Raw genomic sequence first — 5935 nt, 5'->3', positions numbered from 1 at the left:
TACAGAAAGGGAGAGACAAAGAGAAAGGCAGAGAGGGAGGGAGATTGATCTTCCATCTGCTGGTTCACTGGTTCACTCCCCAGATGGACATAACAGGTAAGGCTGAGCAAGGTCAAAGCCGGGAGCCAGGAGCTTCATCTGCGTCTCCTATGTGGGTGGCAGGGGCCCAAGCATTTTGGGCCATCTTCTGGGTTTTTCCCAGGCCATTAGCAGGGAGGTAGATCAGAAGTGGAGCATCTGGGGCTTGAACCGGCACCCAGATGGAACGTTGGCCTCACAGGAAGAGGCTTCACCCACTACGCCACAGCACTGGCCCCCAGATCCACTTTGGCAGCCCTGTAGGGGGACTGCTGAAGAGACCGCGTCAAGGCAGGTGGTGAGCGTCCCCACGTGGGGGACACAGCCTAACTGCTCTCAGCTCAAATTCACCGACCACAGCCGGCGCCGCAGATCACTAGGCTAATCCTCCACCTTGCGGCGCCGGCACACCGGGTTCTAGTCCCGGTCGGGGCACTGGATTCTGTCCCGGTTGCCCCTCTTCCAGGCCAGCTCTCTGCTGTGGCCAGGGAGTGCAGTGGAGGATGGCCCCTTCTGCTAGGTCCCAGCTGCATCCTCTTTCTGGCCCTTGAAAGTCCTGAGCATGTGCTACCTGGTCTGGAGGAGCCAGGACACAGGCAGGGCAGGGGAGGCAGAAGGGAGGCTAGGGGAGGCTCAGACAGCCGGCGACCATCAAACCCTGCCGCCTGCCCCACTCTGCCAGTGCCCTGGTGTCTGAAGCCCACCAGCTGTGCTCCAGCTCCCAAAGCTCTCCAGGGCTGTGGCTCCTGGGAAGCCCAAGACTCCCTGGGTCCCCGTGTCCTTTCCAGCGGTGCACTCACCATGGGCAAGGAGGGAGAGAGCCAGAGAGTGGGTGAGGAAGGAGGGCAGGTGGGGAAGGCGCTCCCAGCCTCCGTACCAGGAGGGCCCACTGAGTTGTCTTCAGGTGAAATTGTTTATGTGGAACTGAAATGCAAATCCTGGGCTCCCTGGTCTGCTCTTGGTGGGTCTGCTGGGATGGCCAGTGGTTGAGCAACCCAGAGTGTGATTATTAAACTGACGGTAACAAAGCAGCTGTGAGGGAGCCAAGAGGCACAAACTCCCCGAGGCTGGCTCTGGAGGCTTTGCAAATTCCAAACAACTTTGCCAATGAACTGCAGTAACCCAGCCACAGGCCGAAGAGGGCAATCCTCACTCCAAGTGCATCCTGTCCTCGTCGAGCTGTTCTGACCCCAGATTTCTCGTGTGTGTTCTCATGGTTGACTCCCAGGAGCTTGTCCATCCTCGATGGAGTGGACACGTGAACAGGGAGGTCTGTAACCCCAGCACAAAATAACCACTTGGTGGGGGCTGTAAAGGCCCATGATGGATTCTTCTATCAAATTGTAGAACAGGGGTGTGTGTGCATGTGTGCCTGTGTGTGTGTGTGCCTGTGTACGTGTTCATGACTGTGTACAAGTATATATGCCTGTATGTGTGTCTGTGTGCGTGTATATGCATGTGTACCAGTATGTATGTGTACCAGTGTGTGTGTTGGGGGCGGTGCTGATCAGGTGAGACTAGAAGCCCTGGGAGCCCAGGGGAAAAGCAGCCGTTCGTGATGAGTCTGAGTGGTCAGACCAGAACCAGCCCTGGGGTGTGGGTGACAGCCCTGAGCCAGCTGGAGAGGGAAGAAGCAAGGGCCTGGGTGGTCCTGAACAGAGGCTGTTTGGTGGGGACAGGAGGTGATCTTCCGCAGCCCAAGGCTTCGTCATTCCGGCCTCAGCCGAGGGCTGGCCCTTTCTCCTCCTCCTCGAGCCTCTCAGCAGTGAGGGTCCCCTTCCTGGCTCTCCTCTGTCTCCACCCGCACGCTACTTCCCGGGGCTGCCTTCCGCGCTCACATCCCGCACTCTTGTCTGCACACGGGTGACGGCAGAGGGCGGTGAGCAGTCTCCACTCAGACCCTCCCCAGGTCGGGAGCGTTCTGGGCCTCGCAGGCTAAAGCAGCTGAACTGGGGCATGAAACAAGGAAGAAACCTGGGAGAGGGGAGCAGAGGAAGACCACGCTGTGACTGGTAGCCAGAATGAGCTTGGCCTTCGCTGACTCTCTGTCCCTCCTTTGGGAAACTTCTCTTTCTACAGTCCATAGCAGTCTGCTCTGCCCATGTGGTTCAGGTGGGCCTGACTCATCCCTATCCCTCCACAAGGGGCAGGTACTTGACTCAGGCTTGGACCTCTAGAATCTTCCTTTCTGAACAAGCCTCCATCTGGACTCAGGAATCCTTCCTGGGATGTGTGCTAAACCTTTCAGGAAATAGTCTCATTTTCTTTGTTAGGTCGCTATGGTAAGCGCCATGTAAACTCAAGGCTTCCAGAGAGTTCTTAGCACTGTCTTTCAGTTCGAAACTTTTTTGCCTGAAACTTAGCAGAGGAAGCGTGGACCTGTCATTTAAAACTTGGTTTTGTCTGTGCCTAAGGCAGCTCTAAGCCTGAAGCTAACGCAGATGTAGAAGACAGAGAAGTCAATCTCTTCATTGTCGATGCTGACAGTAACTCGGGGCAGAAGAGCTGGAGACCCAGGAAAGCTCATGGTGAGATTCAGTCCAGGCTTGAGGGCTTCAGAAGCAGGAACCCTGACGTGCAATGGCAGGTAGCAATGGATGTCCCAGCTCAAGAAGAGAGACAGAAAATTTGCCCTTCCTCCACCCACAGACTGGCATGGTACACCCACATGGGAGAGGTGATTTTCTGTACTCAGTCTTTGGGTTCAAGTGGTAATCTCTTCTAGAAGCATCCACACACACCCAGAAACAATGTTTTACCAACCTTCTGGGCATCCGTTGGTTTAGCCAAGTTCATGAATAAAATTAACTATCACAGCAAGTATGGAAGATTAAGATCACAGAGTTTGAGAGTTACCTTTTCTAAATTTTCCTCCTGTCTTAATTCTTGGCAGGGGCAGGGAAGCCACTAATAAAGTGAGGAAATAATCAAGGAAGAACAATGATATTTTGGAATATTGTGTCCTTTTGGTTTGCCCTTGAAATTAGTTATTATCAGGGCTGGCATTGTGGCATAGTGGGTTAAGTCACTGCCTGCAATGCCAGCATCCCATATGGGCACTGCCAGTTCATGTCCTGGCTCCTCCACTTCAGATCCAAATCCCTGCTAATGTGCCTGGGAAAGAAGCAGAAGATGGCCCAAGTACTTGGGCCTCTGCCACCCATGTGGGAGACATAGATGGAGATCCAGGCTCCTGGCTTTGACCTGGCCCTGTTTAGGCTGTTGCAGCCAATTGGGGAGTGATCCAGTGAATGGAAGATCTCTCTCTCTCTCTCTCTCTCTCTCTCTCTCTCTCTCTCTAACTCTGCCTTTCAAATAAATAAATAAATATTTTTTAAAGATTTATTTATTTGAAAGGCAGAGTTGCACAGAGAGAGGAGAGGCAGAGAGAGAGAGAGAGAGAGAGAGGTCTTCTGTCCACTGGTTCACTCCCCAATTGGCCGCAATGACCGGAGCTGCACTGATCTGAAGCCAGGAGCCAGGAGCTTCTTCCAGGTCTCCCACATGGGTGCAGGGGCCCAAGGACTTGGGCTATCTTGTACTGCTTTCCCAGGCCATAGCAGAGAGCTGGATCGGAAGGGGAGCAACCAGGTATTGAACTGGCACCCATATAGGATGCTGGCACTCAGGCCAGGGTGTTAATCTGCTGCACCATAGTGCCGGCCCTGATAAATAAATATTTTTTAAAACATAAACTATTCTTAAAAGGGTTTAAAGGAAAAGGAAGAACTTTATCGGTAACTGAAATCCAACCACATCTTACAAAGGAAGTTCTTCCCATGGGGTACCTCAACTGTGGCTAAGTCAAAAGTAGCCATGAGAGAGTTGGTAGAATTGGATTATTTATTCATTCATTGGCAAACAATAATCACATATGTTTATGGAGTACAACGTGATCTTTTGCTATATGTTTACAGCATGGAATGACTAACTCAGGCTAGTTGACAAATCTGTCACCTCACATACTTATTTTATGTGTGGGCACATGGTGAAAAATGTCCGTAATCTGTATTGCAGCCATTTGGAAATGCATGCCGCATTGTTGTTTATTACAGTCACCATTTGTGCAGTAGAGCGCTAACCAAACCTCGATTCCCGCTAACATCTGCCTTTCCTTCTTTCACCCTCCACTCCTGGAATCCTGTTGAACTGCCTTGTTCTGTCTACTCCAAATCTACCAGAATTAACTCCCACATTCAGAGAAATTCCAGTGGGGACTTCTCAAGTGATGGAGCTCAGAAGAGAAGAGAAAGGAATGCTGCTATCGCACCAGAATTTGTGCAAGACCTTATGAGGGAGCCGTGGAGATGCTGAGTTGGCTGAGCCTGGAGCCCTCCTGAGACTTAGCTTTGGGGGTTTGGTCTAAGCTACCTTGGGGCACCGGCTGGCTTTGGTTTGATGGCCTCAGATCCCGGGGTATCTGAGGCCCATGCAGGTTTCCAGCAGGCCAAGGCCTCTCTGGGGTTTGCTCTGCTTTGTTGGTTCCCACGCAGACCTTGAGGAAGGGCATGAATAAAATGCTGCTAGGTTTTCTTTCCCATCAGGATTCTTCTCTTAGCCAGGGTTTAATCCCTGAACCAGGAGCCTTGTTCTCAGCATTCAGGCTTCTCGCAGTTGACTTAGAATTGTAACATTTGCTCCACTGTTGCAACAGCAGTTCTACAGTCTGCTTCCCCGAGGCATGTTGCAAGAGACAGAAATACTGTTTTCCCTTTGTTCCACTTCACGCTCCTTTATGCTAAATGTACCAAGTGAATCCTTGATCTAGCCCTCAAACCCTGCACAAGAGAAAAGTTTCCATCCTCTGCATTTCCCAGCGACTCCACACAAGTCCGTTTGACTTTGGGCCAAATCCATTCAACATTCATTCCATGAAAATCTTACTTTCACCGGCATGTGGCAGCCATCGCTCCCGGGCATACAGCAATGAATAAAGCAGCGAAATTCCCGTCCCCCCTGAGCGAGCATCCAGGGGACCAGATGGCCATGTGCCCTTGCTGTTGGCCCAGTTCACTCACTCATGCACGCATCAATTCAGTGAGTCCTGAGTGCCGACTGTAGAGACTCTGTGCTATTGTCAGCTAGGCCGGCTCCTGTTTTCCAGAACTCCCTTTCCTGTTAACTTAGAGGGGTCCATGTTAACTTAGAGGGATTGTTGAGTGCCAGCTGGAAGGCAGACGTGGAGCAGCAGCCTTCGTGGCTCACACCCACTGTCACTCACCTGCTGGGCCTCATCCTTGCTGTGAAGCAGAGGCTGGGCCTGCAGCTGCTCCATCCTCCCCGGCTTCCTCCCTCAGCGGCTCCAGCTCCAGGACCAGGGTGGGCATCTCACTCCCTCACCAAGGGCATCCTTGCTTGGCTTCTTTCCATTCTGTTACACTCTCCAAAAACCCCAGCCTTGCTTATTCCCGATGCTGCTGCACCCTGTGTCTCACTTGTAATTAGCCATGGAAGCCACACTGTACCACTCGTTATGAACATTCTCCTTTGCTCCTTATTCATTCAGCAAAGTCCTAACCAGGCTCTCCTGTGGCCGGTGCTTTGCTAAGCACTGGGGGACCATAGGGGAACAGAACGGATGTGACTTCTGCCTTGATGGGGCTTTCAGTCCAATGGGGCAGACAGACCAGAAAAAAGTCAAGTAAACAAACATAGAAATAAACTAGATTTTTAAAAAATGAGTGGGGTTATTTGTGTAGAGACAAATGGGTCTGAGTGGACAGATAAGAGAGACAGGGAAGGCCTGCCCAAATGTTTTTGTAAATTTTAGAAAGTCAAAAGGAAATGGGCCCATTAAGAAGCCATTTTTCATAGAAGTGTTTATTCATTTGAAAACACTCTGTGGAGGGTAAGTATC

This window comes from Oryctolagus cuniculus, chromosome 4, assembly GCF_964237555.1.
Source record: "Oryctolagus cuniculus chromosome 4, mOryCun1.1, whole genome shotgun sequence".
Classification (NCBI taxonomy): Eukaryota; Metazoa; Chordata; class Mammalia; order Lagomorpha; family Leporidae; genus Oryctolagus; species Oryctolagus cuniculus.
This window is presented reverse-complemented; position numbering follows the sequence as displayed.